The 12,212-nt window shown below is 34.7% G+C and overlaps 1 pseudogene; it reads right to left on the bottom strand.

Annotated features, from left to right (window-relative positions):
- Positions 1 to 815: 815 nt before the first annotated feature.
- Positions 816 to 11,737, bottom strand: LOC114174420 (subtilisin-like protease SBT6.1; annotated as a pseudogene).
- Between the last annotated feature and the right edge of the window lie 475 nt (positions 11,738 to 12,212).

The following is a 12,212-nucleotide window of genomic DNA, read 5'->3' as shown; positions in this document are numbered from 1 at the left end:
CTTCCTCCATTAATGATATGTGAATTATTAATATATGTGAACAACAAGAGCATTAATGAAGCAATTCAAAAGTGCTAATAATACTAAGTTTATATTTTCCATGTAATGCCTATAATAACCATTATATGTCGTAATATTCTTTCTAAAAGAATCAAACAAGTGGAAAAATACAGAATAATAAAGATGATGATGATATTGCTAGTGCCATGACTGGGAGGCACACATTGATGAAGGTAGAACAACACAAAAATTCAATTTATAATATTTTTTAAAATGAATAAAATATACTCTACAACCAAATATATTCTTATTTCAAAATTACCTTTTGAACACTAATGACTTCAGTTTTGTACATAACACAAAATTACCTTTGTTTCCTTTTCAATGAACTTTTATCATTTCTTCCTCTTTTTAATTAACTATGCTCTAACGTAAATTCTACACACAATGAAATGTGAAACAAATGCGACAGGACTAGATATTTAAAAAAATCATAGGGTTTCAATAATTTAAGAGGTTAAGGAAATTAAGAAACCTATTTAGAAACAGAAAACTACATAATAATTAGTTATTGAATGTTGTAATACTTTGTTGTACCGATAGCCATAAACATTAGATAAATAAATTTACTATCACAAAGTTTGTGCATTTGAAAAGCATCCAAAACAAAAACAAAAAAGTTAACTCTAAGAAATAAGGCAACTTATTTGACTATTGTCCTATAGTGACACTGGTGAGTGATGTTACTATGTTGCTAATGCTATTGTGGGGTTTCTTTGGAGGCTACTGTTACAGTTACAATAGTTGATGTAATGCTAAACTATCTTGGCCAATATAACATAACTTGATTATTTCCTTCGTCTAAGCCTCTTTTGGCTAATGCACCAAAAATTCAATAGCAAAATGCTTGTCAGAAGAAAAATACATGAAGCATAAACAACATAAATATAGTAGTCCAAAAATGGATGGTAAAAAACAAGTATTTTATTTTTCATTACTGCAACAACAAAAGAAACCAGCCAATGACCAACAACCAGCACAAGTGTATCAAGCCATAAGAATGATCAAAGAATCCACAATATCAGTAATATGCAATATTTGATCGCAAACATAAAGATCAACACAAAATGACCAATACAATAATAGTTGTTCCTTTTCATACCTCATCAATAGTTCTTCCTCTTACTTGCAAGTTGTATCCCTTAGTTCCCGAAATCTCAAACCTTGTGACAGTTTCACAGATAAATTCCTTACCCACAATAGTTGAATATGCAGAGAAATTTACATCAGTTATGTGGGATGGCAACCGATTGTCATCTTCATACAAGGGTGAGTCTTGATTAATTGAATTAGAGAAAAGTGTTGGATCTCTAACATCTTCACTGGTAAAATCTAGTATTTTCCTCAAAAGGGAAAAATAATTTATCATATGACTACTATCGTCCAAACAATTAGAGTCCCCATGAACAACTATGCGACCTTCGCCCATTGCCATGAGACCAAGAATTGGAGAGTCTGCCTGTTTCACTAAAAGGAAACCATATTTCAAAATTAGAAAGTATCTTTTACTTAACCTTTATTTTTCCTTTAGAGGCTACATTTATCAATTTTCATTTTAAAATAAATAATTAATGAGATAGAAGGTGTCACGTCACACCTTGGTTGAGCTAGAAGTTAGCAACACACTTTGCGTACCTCCACTTTCTGAACTATCTAAAGGAAAGTTATGAACATAACCATAACCACCCATTGAAAACCTCACTAAATTTGTCCTAGATGCATACCGATTTTGCTCACCCAAAAGTGAAAAATCACCGTTCAAAATCTTATCTCCAAAAGCAATCCCAAATAGAGTCAAAAAAGATCATTAAGTGCAGGAATGTTAGCACCTCCAATGACTGGGTTCCACCAGCTCCCTGTTTATCATCAAAGAATCTCATCTTTACCATGGAATCTATATTATACCACTCAACAAAGACAACTAATCCTAGTCTAGTATTTACAACATCATCTCTTAGTTTTTCAATCCCCTCAATAAAGTATTCATCTTCAAGATCCACCAAACCAAGTGTTTCAATATAGTAACCAGCATCTCGTAATATGTTGAACATGATATGAAAATTTATATGTAGATGATTCCCATGCCAATCAAGAATGTCATTACGAATGTCCAAGGCATCTCTAGGAATATATCTAGGTGGGTATTTGATATTGTGAAATTAATCCCAAAAAATCTCTACGACAATTTATATAATCAAGAACGCGTAGAAAGATGCTTGTCCTAGGTTTGTAGTTCTTAAGAATCTCATATGACGCTAACCTGAAAAATTAAATGAACAAATATGAAAACATGATTTAAGAATAGTCGAATAATATAGCAAGTCCTAAACACTTTTTGGAGTTTTTAAATCATTATAGTTAAAAACTCAAATGAATCCCGACAGTTTCAAAAGCTATTTGATTGTGGTACTTTAGGACCCCCTCTAGGACATTATAATTGTTTATGTACCTAGCAACTACAATTTTTTTATATATCTGGTGAGCTTGAGCATAAAATTGGCAAAATGGTCAAATGTCAAGTCCAATTAACCCAACATCGGATAATTATAAAGGGTTAGAAACCCATTGAGTTGGCCAAAAATTAGTTATGTCAAACTAGTTGAACAACTTGTTTTAGTTTATCTAACTTGTTTTCATATAATTTTTGCAAATAGAGTACATATATGCATTGTTGCCAAAATCACCTGGTATATGCTAAGGAACATGATACATGATTGGATCTAAATAGTAAACTAGATGTCTCTACATCTAGTGCTGATAAGGTATGATGATTGGTCAAATTACCACGGAGTGATACAAATCAAGTAACCAACACGTAAATCAAAAACACAATAAATATATAATCAAGTGCAATACAGAGAGATACAAGATAAACTTGGAGTAGCATCCTTCCTTCAATATCTATATACTAATATACTATAATAACTAGGCTAGTCTAAGGGTATCTCTCCCTAAAATAGTATAGAAAACCAACATATATAAAATAACCCAATCAACATGAAAATAACATGGGTCATGCCCTGTATTTATAGATTTTAACGTGCTGCTCTAGCTTCCAAATCTTGAAGTTCAGTAAAGTGAGTTTCCTTTCCAAAGTGGGTTTTCTTTCCAAGCTTGGGTGTTCATTTTTTGCAGTTCAACAATGGAGGTTTCCCTACCATGGAGGTTTCCTATACGTGCTCAACCTCAAATCTGGAGCTTCACATTTCTTTGTAGTGAAGTTTTTTTAAAATGTAGCTTAAGCGCCAAATTCTGTTGTTTAGCCGCAGTCTTAAAATTTAACTTTCTCAATTCATCTTTTGGCTTGAGCTGCAACTTTTAGGGCTCAACATCAACTTTATAATTTACCTGCAAAACAACACAAAATACATTAAATTCCACTTTTTCTATTTTCTCATCACCTCATTTTGTATGTGTGTAAAATTAGGACAATTCTAATAATTTTTACATTGATTTAGTGCAAGATAAGTGTCTAAATGATATGTAATTTAACTAATAATTGACACTTATCAACCATACACTCATGTTAATTCATTTCCCAGCATTGCTTTACTATGGTAAATTGTGTGTCCCATTAATCTTAAAACTAAATAAAATAGAAAGGTAAACAAGAGAACATACATATCAGCTTTGTCAGCATCCTGCTCATATATGTTAGGCCTAGGAAGCTTTGCAGCTCCCTCAACTAATGCTTTTTTCATGCTTGTTGGGTTTAAGATACTTTTTCTATCATGTTCTGGGATGACGCTGACAAGCAAACTTACAACACCAACAGCTATAGGACTTGCAACACTAGTTCCTGATAACCGTTTACAGCCTACAGTAATTTTTGTTCCCATAATGCCTCGTCCATATGTAATTGTGTCTGACTTCATGCGCCCAAAACGGTAGGATACATATGTCAATATAATTTAAAAAACTATTAACAAGAAATCAAACTTACATACAAATTAAAGATCCTACAAAAAAGAAAAACAGAGGACAAGAATAACTCATGTATTAAATAAAATATATTTTCATGTTAGTTAAAAATCTAACATGCCATTGTATAATGACCAAGGTGTCATAGAAAGTTGATCAATTCTTTACATAGGATCGCTACAAATTGTAAGTGGAGATTGTGCCTCACAACGAAATATGGGTAATTATTTGTTTGAACTCAAATTTCCATTCTTCACCCACTAAAAGTATTTGCATAAACAAAAAGCTAAGGAAAAAATACAAAAGTCACAAATGACTATGAAACTGGAACAATGAAATATAAACAAATACGAGGACGTTACCCGTGAGGAAGCTCCCATGTACTCATGCCACGTGAGGAAAATGAGGTTATATGGTCACTATAGTCAATACCACCAACACCAATGACATCACTTTGATCTCTGGATTGTTCAATGTTCCATAAGGCGGTCCATCATTTCCAATTGCAAAAACCATGATTATATTATTTGTTGATATCTCCCATATTTGTTACCATAAAGCTCTATAAAAGGACATTTATGTACTATGTGAAAGAAATAATTATTACTACATACAAGTACTAGAAACAAATAATGGCTTCTTTAAATATAACATTTACAACAGAGAAACTAACATGTCATAACAGTTATAACCATTCACCAAATAATATCATCATATCTTCATAAGTAATGTATCTTAAATTTCTACCTCATAATAAGAAAAAATACAAAACCTAGTAATACTATTGAATTAGTGAGTAGGAACAGATAGACACAAGAAATTTACTTGTTCAACAAACGGGAGATCCAAGTAATCATATCCACCAAAGCTCAAATTTAGCTCATCCATATTGGTTGCAATTGCATAGTTGAAGGCATCAAGGAACCATGTATATGTTACCTGAAATAGGTTGAATGCAATCTTCTCAAAATCTTTCCAACCATTCTAGAATAAAATAATTATAAGTAGAAAACTATAAAAAAAACAGCATGCATTTATAAATGGTGAAGATACATCTAGGATCTTCTTCCTTTAGAGCTTGATAGCTTTTACTATTTGTTCTTAAACTTTTGTTCATTGTTGTTTCACGCATTTATAATGACGACATTTCGGAGTCTAGGAGGAAGAAATGTCATTTCCATGTAGTCAGAAGATTTAAACTCAGTGAACAATAGCAAGAAAAGGGTTCAACAATAGCACCTAACAGACATTACTTGTCTATCAGTGAACACCAGAATCCACTCGTACAACAAAAATCCCATGTCCATTATTATCACTCAAGTTATCTTCATCGATCCAATTAGTACGCTCCTGTAAATTTCCTCATCACTCAACTCATCCACCATCAACCAGAAGCAATAATTTCAAATCATTAATTACCTTGATGTTACGAAAATAAGGGTGATCAGCCTGAATGCCAGTTTCAAATATAGCGATCTTGACCTTGGCGCCATTGTACCCTTTTGCCCAAAGACTTACAGTCCCAAACATTGAAGTAACTTGTGATCTCTGCCAAAACCCAAGAACATCATTGTTAATTTTCATGTTTACTAAGAAGCTAGTAGGATAACTTTCACATTCCATTCGTACTTTTGGGTTTCCACCCAAACAGATAATAACGCAACATGAACAAAACAATGCCAACAACCATAACCAAAGATACCAAATCAAAGTTTAAATCTTTCTTGTTCCCCCCAAATACCCAACATAAAAAACCATAAATTTTAACCTGCATCATCAATTCCCTGGCCCACTTAATGGAACTGCTATGATTGCTAACACTTTCTTCATCTTCTTCAGCCTCGCAAAACGACATCGTAGTGAAGATCTTCCCCGCGGGGTTGCTTCTGATAAAACTAAAAGATGTTGTAGTTGTAAAGCTTAATTTATTCAATTAAAATAATGGCTTTATATATCATGTACAAAGAAACAAAAAAAGCATAAAAGCGGAGCCCATGACTAGATCATGACTATCTCTTTGGAATAAAAAAATCCATAAGATTTTGTTCCTAGAAACCAGGTTTATTAACAAGCTAACAAGAAATGACATGTTCCACACACAACGACATTATTCCAACAAACCCTCCTTTAAACTGAATTGTCTTTGAGAAATACAGTAAGTTTATTCCTTCAATACTGCACATTCCAAGCCTTTCTCTCAATTTCACAATTACTTCAAGTTTTAAGGCCTTAGTCATGATATGAGCTAGTTGATCCTTATTACCACTATGTACTAATTCAACTTCTCCTTGATTTGTCAACTCCCAAAGAAAATGAAATTGAACATGAATATCCTTACTCTTACCATGCATAACAGTATTCTTTGAAAGTTTAATCGTTGAACTGTTATCACAAAATATAATGCACTTATTTTGCTTAATCCCCAATCTGTTAAGTATGTGAATCATCCAAATACTTTGAGCAGCACAAGTTGTTGTAGATATAAATTCAGCCTCAGTAGTGGATAAAGACACCACAGGTTGTTTTTTGAATTCCAAGCAACTAAATAATTTGAAATCATAAAAACATATCCTGAGGTGTTTTTTCGGTCTTCAAGGTCTCTAGCATAATCACTATCATAAAAAGCTACTAAATTATTACCACCTTCTCTTTTGTAAACGAGTCCCAGTTAAGTGGGCCCTTTCAAATAGCGCAAGACCATTTTCACAGCTTGTTGATGCATAATCGTTGGAGCTTCCATGAAACGAGATACCATACTTACAACATACATCATGTCTTGCCCTTGTGGCAGTTAAATACACAAGACTTCCCACCATTTGACAGGTGAGCAATTTTGTAAACCAAATCTTTCTAGAAATTCATTAGCATACTTCTTCTAACAAATGAAAATTCGACTTGAAGTCTATGTGACTTCTACACCAAGAAAATATCTCATGTATCCCAGATTAGTCATCTCAAATTCCCTTTTCATTGACCTCTTGAATTCTTCAAACATTTTCTCACTACTTCTTGTAAAGATAAGGTCATCCATATACAGGTTCACAATAAGAACATTTGTTTCCCCTTCCTTCTTTGTAAATAAAGTGTGATCACTCGTTCTTCTCTCAAAACTCTCATTGACAAAGTATGATTCTATTTTGTTGAACCATGCTTGAGGGTCCTATTTAAGCCCATAAAGAGCTTTCTTGAGCTTATATACTTTGTCTATTGCACCTTTTACCTCAAATCCCTTTGGTTGTTTCACATACACTTCCTCTTCTATCTCTCCATGTAGAAATGCACTCTTGACATCAAGTTGATAAACTTTCTATCCGCGATTAGCTGCAATGGACAAGGTTAGTCGAATAGTATCTCATCTTGCCATTGGTGCAAATACCTCAATGTAATCAATTCCAGCTTGTTGTGTATACCCCATTGCTACAAGATGAGCTTTACATTTGTCGACTTCTCTTTTTTCATTTAGCTTGGTCTTAAATAGCCATTTAATACCAATCTTCTTTTCTCCTATTGGTAGATCTAGTAGTTCCCATGTTCCATTTTTCTCAATTGCTACCATATCAGGTTTCATGGCATCCCTCCATACTTGACTTCTGACTGCTTCCTCAAATGTGGTGGGATCATTTGAGATGAACATAGCAAGTTGTTGCATTTCTTGGGTGAGCTGCTCCACTCCTTCTTCTCCTTTTGACAATCTATCTCCAGACTCATAGTCTCTCATCCATATTGGCGGACTTCTTCTCCTTGTATGGACGTTGACTCTTTCATCTCTTATGGCTTCTTTTGTCCTGTCATTTTCTGGTTGGTTATCAGTGTTGGAAGATGCACTTTTCTCACCTTCTTCATACATAAGATCAAGAGAATTAGTCTCTCCTAACTTCTTCCAATCCCACTTTCCCATTTCATCAAACACCATTGATGGTTTTTGTTGTCTAGACCTCTTCAAGTGTCATGCTGGATAGGGTTGATGTTGGATCTTTATTCAGAACATGAGTTGCTAAGTTTGTTGCTTCTGGCCAGTACCCTTTTGGAACATCTCGTGCTGCAAGCATGCATCTCACCATATTCATCAAGGTGCGGTTTCTTCTTTCGACAACTTCATTCTGTTGCGGTGAGTAAGCAGTCGTAAGTTGTCTTGCAATTCCATACGTGTTGCAGTAGTCATTGAATTCTGATGAAGTGAACTTTCCTCCTCTATCGGTGCGCAAACAAATTATGCTATATCATGTTGTATTCTCAACAAATGCCTTGAACCTTTTGAATGTATCAAAGGCTTCGGACTTGGCATGTAAAAAATAGGACCACATTTTTCAACTATAATCATCTACAAAAGTAAGGATATACCTCATATGACTATAAGATTCAGGAGTAATGGCACCACATATGTCTGAATGAATAAGTTGTAGAGGTTTGGATGCTCTCTAAGTGCTATTTCTTTTAAAAGGATCATGATGTTGCTTTCCAGTCATCAGATAGTGCACAGTTGAGATGTATTCTTCAATATTGGCAGGCCTTGAACCATCTTCTTATAGGCAAGAGTTCGCAGTCCTTTCATGTTGAGAAGACCAAACCTTTCGTGACATAAACTTGTGACATTCTCAGAGCTTACATTGAAACAGGCTGCTTTTGATACATTAGTAGAGATAGGGGAAATAGATGCCAAAAGTAAAAACATATGATTTATAGATATCATAGTTTGTATGATCAAACCTTTAACATCATGATACATGCTACAACATCCATTCTTAATCAATATAGATAGATTACGTTCTTGAAGTTGCCCAATGCTAAGCAAGTTGGATTTAAGTTCAAGAACGTAAAATACCTCAATGATGACCATAACTCATCCATCTATTTTCATTCGAATGTTGCCTTTCCCCTTGACTTTCAATTTGGAGTCATTTCCCAACTTAACATTATGCCTAAATGATAGATCAAGGTTAGTGAACCATTTTTTTTCTCCACTCATATGGTTGCTACATCCAGAATCCAGAAACCATATTTCATATTGTGTGGCTCCTTGCGTTTCCACATATAACATTAGTAGCATTTCTTCACCTTTGTCTAGCTATATGTGATCTGCATAATTAGCATAGGTGGGACATTCATACTAGAAGTGTCCCAACTTGTGACATCGATAGCACTCAACAATGGATTTGTAGAATGCCCTCCCTTGACCTCTGCCTCTACCTCTTCCTCTTCCCCTATATCCACCATGCCCTCTACCTCTACTAGATTGTTCATAGGCTTGGGGAGCAGAGTTATCGTCTATGACTTTTAACGCTTGTTCAACCACTTTTTTCCTTTGTATCTTGTGTTCATGGACAAGCAACGAACAATGCAGCTCATCTACTATCATCGTATTGATGTCTTTGGACTCTTCGATTGAGCACACAATATAATTGTATTTGTCAGACAATGTGCGCAAAATTTTCTCAACGATATGTCCATCGTCCATGATCTTCCTTGCTGTTCTCATGTCATTTCCAATGATCATGACTCTAGAGATATAATCACTCACGCATTCTCCTTTTTACATTTCGAAAATTTCAAAATATCTATGTAGCCTCTAGAGTTGAGCTCATTGAACATGACCATTCCCTTGATATTTTGTCTTCATTGAATCCAACAGATCTTTGGAAGAGGCTTTGTTGGTGATTGTTTTCAAAATATTCTTATCAATAGATTGAAACAAATAAGTTTTTGCCCTCAAATGCTTTAGCTTTTGCTCCTCCAAGTTGCGGCATTCTGCTCCGGTGAGTGACTCCAGTGTTTTGGGCTCTGGATAGCCTTGCTCCACCATGCTCCAGTATTCTTTTGATCTTAGTAAGTATTCCATTAGAATGGACTAGTGGTCATAATCTCCATCAAAATTTGGAATGCTAAGAAAGTTATTGCCGTCAGCCATGGTTTCTCTCCTTTATATGTATCACTTCATATTTTCTCTCCTTTGTGTACGTGCTCTTTGTGGTTCAAAAAGATTTTCTCTTTGTGTTTCAATCAACCTTTCTCTCTCGTATTTTCTATGTGTCAAGCCCGTGTATTGGCTCTGATATGACTCATAAAACTAAAAGATGTTGTAGTTGTAAAGCTTAATTTATTCAATTGAAATAATGGCTTTATATAGTCTGTACAAAGAAACAGAAAAATCATAAAAAGTTGGGCCCATGACTAGATCATGGCTATCTCTTTGGAATAACAAAATCAACAAGATTTTATTCCTAGAAACTAGATTTATTAACAAGCTAACAAGAAATGACGTGTTCCACACACAACAACATTATTCCAATACCTTCGTCCCATCCTCAACGCCCTGACCTTCTTGTCACATCTATAATCCTTCGTCATCAAACTCCTCTTGTAACTCACATGTTTAATCGACCATAGTTTCTGAATCTCATCTTCCACCTCAGAATCCTCGATGGCCACCAGTCCGAATTTAGTGGGGAACTACACTGCCAGGTTTTGCCGTGGGATCTAATGGCATCCCTCAGAACCAAGGGCTGATTTGAGGTAGCACGATGACTGTCGGCGACAATGTAGTGGCGAAAGGCAACTGTGTAATTAGGAGGGGAGGAGGAGAGAAATTGGGGCTTAGAGTTTGGAAGAGTGCGATAAAGAGAATGAGTAGAGAGAGTGAAAAGGTGCTTCATTGGTAAGGAATGGTGGCATAATATCCCTGTATGGGTATGGATAATATCCGAAGTTTTTAACTGCGGATGGGGATGAAGATATACATATCCTCGCCTGGATAATCATCCCCATTTAAATTATTAAAATATCTAAAATTTATTAGATAATATATATATATATATATATATATATATATTTACGCATATGCATATACATATAATATATATATATATATATATATTATATAATATATACATATTGTAACATCCCATTTTAGTAGTATAAAACTATTAAAACAAGACATTTCATATTATAATATAAAGTAGAGAACGGACACAAGGTATATAAGAATTAACCTTTTACAATTATCCCAAAATATACTAGAATGGAAACCTTTAGGCACAACTCAATGCCATGAAAAGAATCTAAACACAGATTAGATTAAACTTGAAATTTGCTCATAGGGCAAGAAACTACAAAATAACAGTACACAAGAAGAAAGGCTCAACAATGAGAAATAAAGGATCAAGGAAGCCTAACTACGCTGCAGCCTCCCCGCCAACATCACGATCACCAAAAGTCTCCACATCTGCTCACACCAAGGATTTGGTGATCATCGCAAAAAGAAAAAAGTCAAACAGAGAACACAAACATAAATAGAAAGGGTAAGCTAGAGGTAAAAATAATTTTCACCATGTTATTAAGCAAGTAAATGTTAAATCAGGTCATAATCATATAAAGTAGTAGGCACCCAATTCATGTGGTAGCAAACAAATGCAAGACCTTCATACTCAATTATTCGGATTATACTCTTGATATAAAATTCTAAAGGAAGTATGCACATGTGCTGGTTTCTAAACTCTACAGAGTCTAGACACAAGGGGTTATCACCCAACCACACCCCAGGGTTAATCCTCTAATGTCTTAGGCCCAATACGTCCCAAGACTAGGACCTCTTGCCACTCTCACCACATAAATCATTCTACTCTATGTGAGTGTGAATGATTATTAGAGTTCAGGATACCTTCCTTTATATAGATATCTCATATATCAAGGTATACACTAACCACACCATCACCAAGAGTTTCCCACGAAACTCTTTTATGCACAACATTCTACATGTCATCTCAAGCATTATAATCTCATGCTAATGTCCAACCAACCAACCCATTTGTATTTCATTTCATACCAAGCAAATCAATATCACATGAAACATACACAATCACAGATTCATGCCTTTAAGAGTAATTGAATCAATCCACAAGTTAAAGTAAGGAATTAAAATTCTGCAACAATTCTTGCTTAAGCTAGACTGATCTCGCTTGAGCTAGACTGATGTCGCTTAAGCTAAAATTTTTCGCTTAAGCTAAACTGGCATATTTTCAATGATTTCAGCATGCAAAAACCCAAAATCCCAAACAACAAAAACTAAAGAAAACACAACCACATTGCATAAAACATTGTCATCATGCTTCATGCTTTAAAAGTGTAAACAAATCAATCACGAGAGCATACAAGCATTCAAACGACTATGTTATCAATCTCGCTCAAGCTAAGGAGCTCTCGCTCAGGCAACATGAGCCTCTCGCTCAAGTGAAAAG

Source organism: Vigna unguiculata, chromosome 2 (genome assembly GCF_037176805.1).
Source record: "Vigna unguiculata cultivar grain cowpea cultivar isolate G323 ecotype 2 chromosome 2, ASM3717680v1, whole genome shotgun sequence".
In the NCBI taxonomy this organism is placed as follows: domain Eukaryota; kingdom Viridiplantae; phylum Streptophyta; class Magnoliopsida; order Fabales; family Fabaceae; genus Vigna; species Vigna unguiculata.
Note: the sequence above shows the minus strand (reverse complement) of the source record. Positions and strands in the feature narration are given on the sequence as shown.